The sequence below is a fragment of the Pogona vitticeps genome, chromosome 5 (genome assembly GCF_051106095.1).
Source record: "Pogona vitticeps strain Pit_001003342236 chromosome 5, PviZW2.1, whole genome shotgun sequence".
NCBI lineage: Eukaryota > Metazoa > Chordata > Lepidosauria > Squamata > Agamidae > Pogona > Pogona vitticeps.
Genome location: NC_135787.1, coordinates 39177394 through 39189063, shown reverse-complemented (window position 1 = coordinate 39189063; position 11670 = coordinate 39177394). Strand labels below are relative to the sequence as shown.

The 11670-nt window shown below is 42.3% G+C and overlaps 1 long non-coding RNA gene across 1 annotated transcript; it reads left to right on the top strand.

The window, feature by feature from the left end:
* The first annotated feature begins 564 nt into the window (after nt 1–564).
* Nucleotides 565–11445, top strand: LOC140707588 (uncharacterized). Its single transcript, XR_013545851.1, has 5 exons — nt 565–726; nt 5995–6098; nt 10209–10314; nt 11076–11101; nt 11318–11445. It is a non-coding gene; the product is annotated as an uncharacterized LOC140707588 (long non-coding RNA).
* Nucleotides 11446–11670: the final 225 nt, after the last annotated feature.

The following is an 11670-nucleotide window of genomic DNA, read 5'->3' as shown; positions in this document are numbered from 1 at the left end:
GTGGACCACGACAGGCTTCATCAGACACAGATCACGGAACCTGATGCCGTATAAAAAAACTGCACCCTAGCTTCACGAGATCACAGGATCAGGGATTTGGTCAGATTGGGATTTTGTCCATTATGCTACCATCCCCCCACCCCCCGTTTTTAATCATGCCTGGGAAATAAATTCGTTTTTCCGGGAGCAGGAAATTGTTGCAAGCTATCCGTCTTGTGATGGAAATTATTGGAAGACAGCTTGGAGTTCAATTGGCAATCAATACCATTAACTTCACTGTTGCTAAAGCGTTGATATGGTATCCCCCTGAAAATTCCTCATTTTAATGCACCCAATAATTAAGTCTGCCCGTCTTTTTTTTTCTGCCTTGTTTTACTCCCCGCGGGAGGGTCACCCGCAGGCTTCCCAACAGCGGCCGGTGCAACTGGTGCAAGACCCCCGACTCCAACCCAGCCCTGGACAAAAAGGTCATAGCATCGGGCGGCTATGAGCCGTAACCTTCCAGCCGGCTTGGATTGGATAGTTTTCCTTTTGTCCCGCCTCGGCTTTTCCTACTGGTGGGAAGAGATGCCCTTCTCTTCAACGTCAACCTGTCGTCACAAGGACGAGAGGCGCCGCAGCCGTCCCTTTGCGGCGGTTATCTTAGCGCCGCCATGAATCTCCTGAGGGCAGTTCGGCCGTTCTTGGCCGCTCGCCTCGGGCAGGCGGCTCCGCTCCGTGGGAAAGGTGAGTCGGGGAAGGGAACGAGCCCGCCTCGAGCGGAAAGGGCCGCGGCCGCGCGAAGGTCGCAGCCGGCCCACTACTATGTAAAGGAGGAGAGGAAGGGCGCGCAGAGGTGAGGCGGAGGCTGGCGCGGGCGTTTCTGAGCCGCCCGCGCAGTCGAAGAGAGCGGGCGCGAATGTCACGACGCTGAGGCAACGCGGCGGAAGGCCGGTGTTGGTCGGGGCGCCCGGGGCAGCCTCGGCGTCTGTTGTTGGAATGCCCTGGCCGTCGTCTGTAGCCCGCCTAGTCTCTGATGGGGAAGGCTGGGAGTCGCTGTCTGACATCATACGAAGCACTATACAGTACACTACTTTACCCCCAAGAGCTGCTGGAACTTGGGGCTAGATCCTACGCCAATAGTCCTGGTACGTTGTTCCTGCCCTTGGGATCCCTATGGTGTCAAAACCGTTCTCCGGACATATATTTTTTGGGTGGGTGGGGGGCTACATGGAAAAGGTTTTTACAGTGCAAGGAAGGGAGGGATATAAAAATACTTGTTTTCTCTCACTTCCTCTTGCAGAGGCACATTGGTTTCTGCAGTGCCCTGCCCGCTTAATCATGAGCAAGCTCCTTTGGACTCCCCCTAGAAAATTCTAATATAATGGGTCAACCAATGGATCCTAAGTTGCCTGAGGGCACTTGAGAAGTTTTTAAAAAGGAACGCAAGCCATATCAGACCTTGGTTTTCCCAGTTCCATATCTACTATAAGAGATGAATGGAATAAATGAGGAGCTGACTAGTCTAAGCTTTTACTAATCAAGACATTTTAGTTTCCCCCCAAGTTCCTAAGCAGATTATAGTGCTCCAGCACACTGCGATTTCTGTTTTGGTTTCTTGTTTATATGCTAAAGATGGGGATTCCTTTAAAAATAAGGAATAAAAGAGCATGATCAGTTCTTTCAAAAGTATATTAGTACAACATGAACAATTAGGGCCCCCACTACAGTACTGATTGTGGCTTGAAGCCACATGCTTCTGGTCTAACGATCTGTTTGTGAAAATTCCAACAAGTAACACTAAATTGAAACGAGGCATTCACAGACTAAGGCCTCTGCTTCTGCAGCAAGTGCAAGTTTGGATTCTCTCCAGTTAATCAGTAGAGCTCAGGTACCAGCAGTGCCTAAACATAGCCAATTCAGCTGAAACACTGAAAAACTGACTTTAAAACAAAAATAACCTGATCTTTGTCCCTCTTAGAGAAACAAAATAATTTAGGAAATCCTTTGAGCCCGTCTTCCTGGAGGTCATACACAAAAAGAAGGTGCTACATGTAATGGGACTTAAAAGGAAAAGGGCTCTTTCAAGGTTGATTCTTCTTCTGTTCACTTTTATATTTCCACTAATATGTCCAGAGACCATAGTGGTTCCTAGTCATAGTGGTGTGAGAAAATACCAACACTGATTACTGAAATTTTCAAAATGCCTCCAACCCCCCAAGACTCAGCACAAGCCACAGCTGGTATGACATCAGGAACATGGAGGCTGTCTTCAGCAGTACATGTTTGGCAACAGTCAGCCATGGCATACCGTAGAACAGGGAGGGATACAAGATAGAAGTTGTACAAAAACCTCATAATTGTTCCATCTCTAAGGTTCAGAAAACAAAAGAAACAAAACCTTATTTTTCAAGCAGTATGACATCTGCTTGATGGAAGCAGTGCCATCATCAAAAAAGTGCTCAGGGTACTACTGAATATTCTTCCTTGTGCCAAAGAGGAAAGGGGACTATTGGTAAAACTTGATATAAACAGGATAAAGCATTTCAGATTGAGGCTGTTTGGCTCGTTTTGGAGGTGCTTCAGATGAGGACTCACTTCCATCTTTAGACATCTCAGAAGCATATCTCTTTATAACTAATCTTCTTTAGTGGTAGTATCTGCCACTTTCAGTACAGTTACTCTGATTTGATTCTCACCTACATCTAGGGCAGCGATGGCGCACCTGGCATGCAGAGCCCTCTCTGTGGGCACACAAGCCATGCCAATGCCACCGCCCATGCCAGCCCAGTGCAGGGCAAGGCACTGCTCACTGCTGGGGCTCACTCAGCTCAAGCTCGTGCTGTAGCCTCGTCCCCTGCCTGAATGGAGCCTGCAAGTGGTGCTGGTGGTGGTGATCAGGTGGCGGCAGCAGCAGCAGGACAAGGTGGAGGTGAAGGAGGAGCCGCGCCCCACCACCTCTCGGCGCACATTGCAGCTGCCCATTGACTGTGGCTCCGACACCGCAGGAGACCGAGTGAGCAGGGTGGAGCGCAGTGCAGGAAGCCCAGGCAAGGGCCCTGCCTGTATTTGGAGAGGGAGGAAAAAGGCTGCCCTTGGCTGCCCTCTGGAGGACGCGCTGGACTGGAGGTTGCCTGCTGATTGGGTAACTTGGGGGTTGAGGCATCTGGCTATAGAGTCAAAGGTTAGGGGGTTGATTCCCCCCCCCCCCAGGACTCCTGGACAGGAGCTGGACTCGATGATCCATGCAGTTTGGGCACTTGGGCTCAAAAAGGTTCGCCATCACTGATCTAGTGTGTTCATAAAGCATTGGCAACACTGGTAGCTAAACTCAGTAGATAGGGTACTTGGCTTATTTGTTAATCAGATTCAGTGCTGAGGTGTAAGGGGATAGGGATGACCAACTAACTATTCTGTAATCATAGTTCATCATAGGACAAAATATTGCTTTATCAGGACAGAAAAAAATACTGTATGTACAGTACTTTAATCTAACAAACTCTACAGCCACAGGCGAATACTTCTAGAGACATCACATAGTGGCAACCATACCCTGTTTCCCCAAAAATAAGACCTAATCTGAAAATAAGCCCTAGTATAATTTTTCAGGATGCTCGTAATATAAGCCCTACCCCAAAAATAAACCACAGTTAAGTGAAACCCTGCCTTCCACCATTGTGCAGCAACCGGAAGATTATGTGACTGTATTTGAATAAATATAGATTGTTGAAAAAAATAAAACATCCCCTGCAAATAAGCCCTGCTATGTTTTTGGGAGCAAAAATTAATATAAGACCCTGTCTTATTTTCGGGGAAACATGGTAGATAGGACATTCTGGGTAAAAATTTCATGGACATTCGCTTTAGTGTGTGCTCCTGCCATATTAAAAGAAAATGGCATCCCAGTCAGAAATATTCCTGCAACTCCCTCATGCCATACAATATTATAGTAGTATCTGTTCCTGGATATGACACAAGGGAGGTGCTTCTATCAGACATCAAGGATCTAAATAACATAATGACAGTTTAAGGGTTTGAGAAGCTTATGTAGATTCTGGTATTGCTCAGGGCTGGTGGGCCACAGATGAAGCAATTCACAGCATAAATTGTGGCTGAAAACAATCTATCCTAAGCATTATAATGCTTCCTGTGGAAAAAGTTGGTTCTCTTACTTGCTGATATTGTAACAGGAGAGATTCATGTAAATCACCAGGGAGGGATGAAGTCACATTGACTAATGCAGAAAGCTATGCTACTGCTAAGATGGATAGAATCTCATGTTCTTCTGTAGATGTAGAATATTTTGAAGGGACCTTAGAGTTGATTGGCTCACCTACCAGGATTCTGATCACATGGAATGGAATCTGTCTCAGAATGTTCCATGTGATATCAGCTTGTCTTGAGAAGCTGTCTGCCTCCAGAAAAAACAAAGTGTACACATTTTATTTCTGATATTGGACACTGAGGGCAGAAGTCACATGCCCTGATGGTGTAATATCTTCTGCAACTTCTTTATGCTTTTTGATCCATTGAGGTAGGTCTTCAGATGTATGGGAGGAGAAAGACATCAATAAATTTTTTTTGTTCCATGTTGACCAAGGAAGATATGTCTCCAAGACATTTTAGATGTGGTTCACACAGACATTGTGTTATTAGTGCCCTGTGGGGACAGGAGGCAGAGGGCAACGGGGACAGGAGACAGAGGGCAGCGGAGGGGGTTTGGAAGCCCGAGAAGCCAAAAACCATCATGGATTAAATGCTGGAACGGATTAAATGGTTTTCAATGCATTCCTATGGGAAATGAACCCTCTACCTACGGACTTTTTGACTTTTTGACCTGCGGCAACCATTCCAATACGGATTAATTCCATAAGCCGAGGGTCCACTGTTACATGCCTTCCAACAATGTTCAAGCTCCTCACAGGAATACTAGCAATATCAGTATATAATTATTTAATTGAAAATTCCCTATATCCAACTGAACAGAATGTCAAAAGGCATGAAAGATCAGCTGCTTATTGATAAGATACTAAAGAATGCAAAAAGAAAAAAAATACAGATCTTAACATGGCCTGGATAACTATAAAAAGGCATTTGACTGGTTGCCACACAATTGGATTAACACCTGCCAAAGAAATTTGGGATTAGTCAAAATATTCAGACATGATGAAGTGGCAAAATTAGTGCACATAATTATTCAAAAAATATAACTTGCTAGCCTCCAAAAACCCATGGGAACATCAGGTAGAGAAGATGTCAGAAAATGACAATGTCAAGATCCTGTGGGGTTTCCAGATCCAAACTGATAGAGACCTTGAACATAACACACCAGACATAGTAGTAATAGAACAAAGAAATGTCTGAATCATTCACATTGCAATTCCAGGGGATGCCAGAGTTGAAGATAAAGAATTGAAAAAACTAAAAGTACAAAGACCTGGCAATCGAAACATCTTGCTTGTGGATGAAATACATTTCAGTGGTCCCCATTGTCATCGGGGCTTTGGGAACAATATCAAGAAATTTCACACAATATTATAAGCAGTTGCAGATCTCAACACCATGAGAACTACAAAAAATGCAGTATTAGGAACAGCATACATACTGTGCCACTATTTAACATATACTGAACTTAGGCTTTTGGTTAAAACTTGTATTATATAATATCAGTCATTGTTTCTGTAATTTTGATTGACTGTGCCTGGTGTTTTTGAACAACAACAACAAAAATAATGACTGTTTTATGCCATTCATCGCAGTCTTGTATATTATTAAATTTGTTGTTTATTCAAGCTTAAATGTAATGATACTGTTACCTAGAGTAGACCCATTGAAATGAGTGGGGCTTCAACAGGTTATCTGCCTAGAGCAGACCCGTTAATTTCAGTGCACTGACTTGAGATGGAATTACCATTGCATTTAGCTCAGAACCATTTTAAAGGGTATTTACATTATCTTAATTGTAGCATTTCAATCTTTTCTTTCTTAGTAATTTAGATCCTTTTTGTTTTTCAGTTTCTTTTCGCAACAAGGCAGAAAGAGAAATTGTCCTGGCCCCCAGAACAGCATTTGTTTGTTATGCATTGTCTATAGCTTTTGGTTCTACTCTTATTTATGGGGTGAGTGTCTATTTTATTGACTTATGCTTATGTTGTCTAAAGCTTTGAATTAGATTTAGAGGATAAAAAATGATAATGGAACCAAATAGCTCTTTAAATTGGATTTTTTTTGTGCAGTGGTGGGCTTTGTCTGTGTTACGGTGATTGCTCTGATTATACTTTGTTTCACATAACAAGCTAAGTGTAATGTTAGTCTATCTTAGGGTGGACCAGTTGAAACAAATGCCACTTGTGAATCATAGCTGACTTGAGTCCCATTGAGATTTCCCTGGGCATTCTCTTGTTGGGACCTATGCTAGATTCAACCGCCTCCTTTTTAAAAAGAATCCAGACCATGCCATTTTCTGAAAATAAAGCAGGATGTGTGATTTCTTTGTGTTGATCATTGCAGTGCAATAATGTGAAAGGCTATTTGTATTTCAGCATCCAACTGAGGAAGTGGTATGATTGCCTCAACAACTCCCCTAATAATGGGTTTCAGGCCCAGTTTTATGCATGTTTCCTGAGAAGGAAATTCCACTGAATTGAACAGAATTGGACAATTTCAGCATAAGCTATTTGTTGTTGTTTTTTAAACTACCCTGCCTTGCTCCTTAAAGGACTCAAGGCAGCTTGCATCAGTAAAAGACAATACAGTGGTGCCTCGACTTACGAACTTAATCCGTATTGGAGCAGTGTATGCAATGCGAAACATTTGTAAGTTGAAGCACCATTTCCCATAGGAATGCTTTGAAAACTGATTAATCCGTTCCAGACGAAGAAAAAAAATACCCCCCCCCCCCGATCAGGTTCTTCTCCTGCCACGGGCAATCCCAAAGTTTGCGCGGGAATGAGAGTCGGAGGCGAGTTTAAAACTTTAACAGTGTCTCCTTTATTCTTTAACACATCTAATTCGATACCATCAAATGGGTCTATCAAACTCAACTCAGGTAAAAGCTTGTAACTGCAGACCTTCACATCAGGAGTTGCTAGGTCACTCCTCATATCGGGGCTGGTCCAAAGTGCTCCTGATCTGTCATGGGCCTCAAAGGAGTGCTCCGCACTGCGCAGATCGTGTCACAGCAGGGTGTCTCGCCCAGTCCCCCTCGCATGGCTGCTGGTGGAAAGAGGAACTGGGATGAATTACCTTCCTCTCCCCACGCTGGTTGTGCGGATATACGACTACTGTCCATTCCAAAGGTTCAAGGTACTCACTCCCAGCTTTGGTGCCGGCGGGTCAGGTAGTAAGCTTCCACCTGTTCGTAAGTTCGGAAACTCTTTAATCAACCCTAACACATCCTCCTGCTCTAACTCCTTCTCCGTTTGTACTGCCTGATCTCTCCTGTCTTGGATCGTCCGTTACTATTCTCTAACTGCGCGTGCTTTCTCCCCCTTTTATCTCCTCCTCCCAAACAATTAAATCCAGCTCCTCCCCCTTGTCATCAGCCAAACAGACCTCCAACGCTTCCTTCCATCCCCCCTCCTCCCACTCTATTTCCGCTAGCACCCCTTCTATGCAGCCATGGTCCTCCTCAATGGTCTGCGTCGTGGAGGACGGCACACTGGTGGTTCCTCCCTCAACCCCCCCCCAAAAAAAAACCACTGCAAGCCCCATAGGAACGTGCTGGGTCTGCCAAAAACAAAACCCAGGAGGGAAAGGGAGCCTCAAAGGCTGGCCGAAGTGAACAGGGCTGGGAAGCGTTGGCCTGCCTGCCCACCCGCCTCGTCCTGCTCCTCTGGAGCTTCCCTCACTCCGGAGGAAAAAAATAACAAAAATAAATAAAAAGCACAACAAGCCCAGTCGGAAGGTGCTCCGTTGCTGAGGCTTTAAGAAAAATCCTCAAAAAACAAACGGACACTAGAGCCACTTCCGTTGCTGAGGTTTAAGAAGGGGGAAAAACTCCAAAAATACAGACAGACACACACACACACGTAAAAACACACACACATGCTCGCTCCGAAACAGAGCACAGAAACAAGCCCTCCCTGCAGACACACACACACACACTCCGAAGCAGAGCCGCCAAACCCCACCCAGAACAGTTTTTTAAAAGGAGAAAACAGCAGCTTACCTCCGTGCAGACAGACAGACAGACAGACAGACAGACAGACACAGACACAGACACAGACACAGACACAGACACAGACACAGACACAGACACACACACACACACACACACACACACACACACACACACACACACACACACACACACACACACACACACACACACACACACACACACACAGGCTCACTCCAAAGTAGGAGGCTCTCCCAAGCCTCCAACTGCAATACAGCCTATAACTGCTGAAAGAGCTACAGCACAAAGAAGCAGCCTTGGCACCACCTACAGTTAGAAAATTGAATTGCCCACTTTTTTTCTCTGCCTGTTTCTGTTCGTAAGTGGAAGCTCCGTTCGCAAGTCAAAGCAACATGTTGCGGACGGAGATGTTCATAAGTTGGGACATTCGTAAGTCGAGATGCCACTGTATTTAAAAGCTAAAAACAGTAAGTATACACATTTTATAAAGGAAAATGAACACCACATTAAAACCATAAACAAAATCAACATCAAAAACGCATTGAATGCAACAACAATCAATTAAAAAAAACAGTCAGATAGCCAGTCACTAAGGGAAAGCCTGTCTAAAGAATAAGGTCTTTGACTGCTTGTGAATGGACAACAAAAATGGGGGCAGCCTGGTCTCCAGTTGGAAGGGGTTCGAGAATCTGGAAGAAGAAAGAGAAGGCTTTCTTGAAGAAAAGTATCAATTAATAGACATATCCTAAACGTATATGTATTGGCATATTAAAGCAGGTTGTTCAGAAGTGATTTGGACATACGTTCTTATTCTCTACTGGATTTTAAGTTTTGGTTTTCTAAACTGCTTATGTTTTCCAAAGATGCCAAGCATTGTCTGCTTCAAGGGAAATGTGGTTTAGTAAGAACCAGAGTATTTTTCTGAGTTGTAAGACTGTTAAATATTTCTATTTTTCTGGGTGTACAAAACTGATGTTGTGTTAAATCTCCACAGGTTTGTTGATAAAGCATTTAGCTGCTTTTGAGATGGTTAAATCTCCACATGTTTTGGTCTTTCTTCCCATGAGGTACATGAGATATCTAAGGAGTCCTTTTACCAATCCCACATCGCCAATATTTATTTATTTATTTATTTCATTTCTATCCCGCCTATCTGGACAGATTCGACCACTCTAGGCTCTTTTGAGGCTCAGCAAGGATTCAAACCACACCTCCAGAGTCCTAATCCATCACTATATCACACAGGGTATCCTGATACATACATTTGCCATACAAAACTCTTCATCACTTCCAACTACAGTGGTGCCTCACAAGACGATGTTAATTCATTCTGCGAAAAACGCTGTCTTGCGAAAACATTGTCTTGCGAAACGCGGTTCCCCATTGGAATGCATTGAAATCTATTTAATGCGTTCCAGTGGAAAAATCGTCTTGCGAAAATCGTCCATAGAAAACATTGTCTTGCGGAACGCAACAGCGATCGCAAAAAAAATAGTTTTGCAAGGCAATCATCTTGCAAGGCACCACTGCATACCTAGAGGATTGATGAATTAGGAAAAACATTGATCAAACATTTCGTTGTTTTTTAGATTAATCTTCATGAACTAATGAGTGCTTGGTTTTATTGAGAATGGTCACCTTGAAATGAGCTCCAGTAGCTCCAGGGAAAATTAGTTGTTTGAATAGCAGTGGTGGTTTAACATTTTTATTGGTCTTTAAATTATTGTACTAAGGAAGTAATACTAGGGTCAGCATCCTATTGGGGATTTCCACATGCCAACTAACGTTGCACAAGTGGTTGTACTGTTTAGTGTGGTGTTAGATACTCAACAGGCACCTTGTTAAGTAAAGCAACTATTTGTGCAATGTTAGTTGCGTGTGTGGAAATTCTAACAGGATACTGGCCTCATAGTTTAAGTATTGTCACAGCATGAGCTATGTAAATACTGAGAGATGTACTACAAACATTTTTAACAGTGGTACCACAATGTTTTTATCTGTTAGATCATACTAGAAACAAGATACAAAAAACTCAGTGTGTTATACTTAGTAAATGGAGCAGAGTGCTTTTATGTTGTTTATTTTTTAGGCCTACTACTTCATCATACAGGCTAATGCTAGGGACATTGAACGAGCAGCATATTTTGAACGAGTAGGTCTATCTGAATGGAAACCAAAACCCTGGCCTCCTCCATGTAAGTAGATGATTTTTACTACACCAGTGTTAGTTCAGTGTTTGTCTTCAGAACATGATAAAAATAGAGGCTGTTCTTCCAAACACAGTAGCAAAGACAGATGGTGAGAGAGAGAAAATATGGAATCTGCCTATCTGTTGGATTTTACATTCAATTTTAAATATTCCAGTATCAGAGTTTCATAACTTTAAAAAAAGTCTGGAAGAATTCTCATTTAATTACATTTTTGTGTCCTAGGAGGATTATTAGATGAGATATTTAAATGCCACATAAGCAAACTGTTCCTCTGTTATCTTGCTTATGTTGTGGAAACACCAGTCTGTCACAACAATGATTGCTGTCTTATAACAAAGATGCAGGGGCCTATTCTTGAAAAAGTGATACAGATGTTGTAACTGAATATCTGCCTTAAAATATTTTGATTTCATTAGATTTCAGAAAGAAAAAATCCAGAATTTGAGAATTTTTAGATTAGAAGGACCTATATATTGAAGATTGAAAATGTTACTAAACTTGTGTAAACAAACAATGCAACTAGAACCACTCTGCAGATTTAGTAAAATGCATTAGAAATTTACTCAGTCAAGTTCAGAAAGTCTATTTCTTGGTATACCTAGACTGAAATCATTATAGTCTACTTTATCAAATTCTGAGCATATACAAATTCAAACATTGGTTAGTTAGAAGTCCTATGTATATTATTAGCAATCACAGCTATGAATATATATATTTAATTTATAGTCCATGTTTCTCCTTTGCAGGATCCAAAATGGCCTACCAAAATAAGGTAATCAATCTTTTGTCAATATCTTGTGTTAGGAAAAAGGACTGAATGTTGAAAGAGTTCTCAAGAGTGTAATTTTCATTATTTTCTTTAAAATTGTCATGTTACCCAACCTGGGGGGTGGGGAATAGATGTAACTTTGAATATAAATTGTGGAAGGCTTTCTAATTGTCACTCTTGTATAGTTTAAACTACATTTTGATCTTCAAATTTTTGCAGGGTGAAGACACATTCCCTATAGTTAATGCATACTCTGCAGTCAAATGCTGAAAGATACTCCACTGGTTCCTTGATCCAGTCCTCATTGTTATTAATTTTTCCTTAAATAAAAAAGAGTTATGAAAGTTGCTTGGAATGTTCATATTTCTTATGATTGTTTCTGGGAGAAAAATACGTATCTGAAAATTTCCTATTCTTCCTATTTTGCACAGAAAATTAATGTGTAATCTCTTTATAGAAGTAAGCTCCACTGCATTCACTTACAATGTTTTTCTCAGTACTGTATTTGTATTCCTCCTGATTTTGTTTTACCTGCATTCTTACTTTTTGGCTATTTATTAGTTATCTTGATT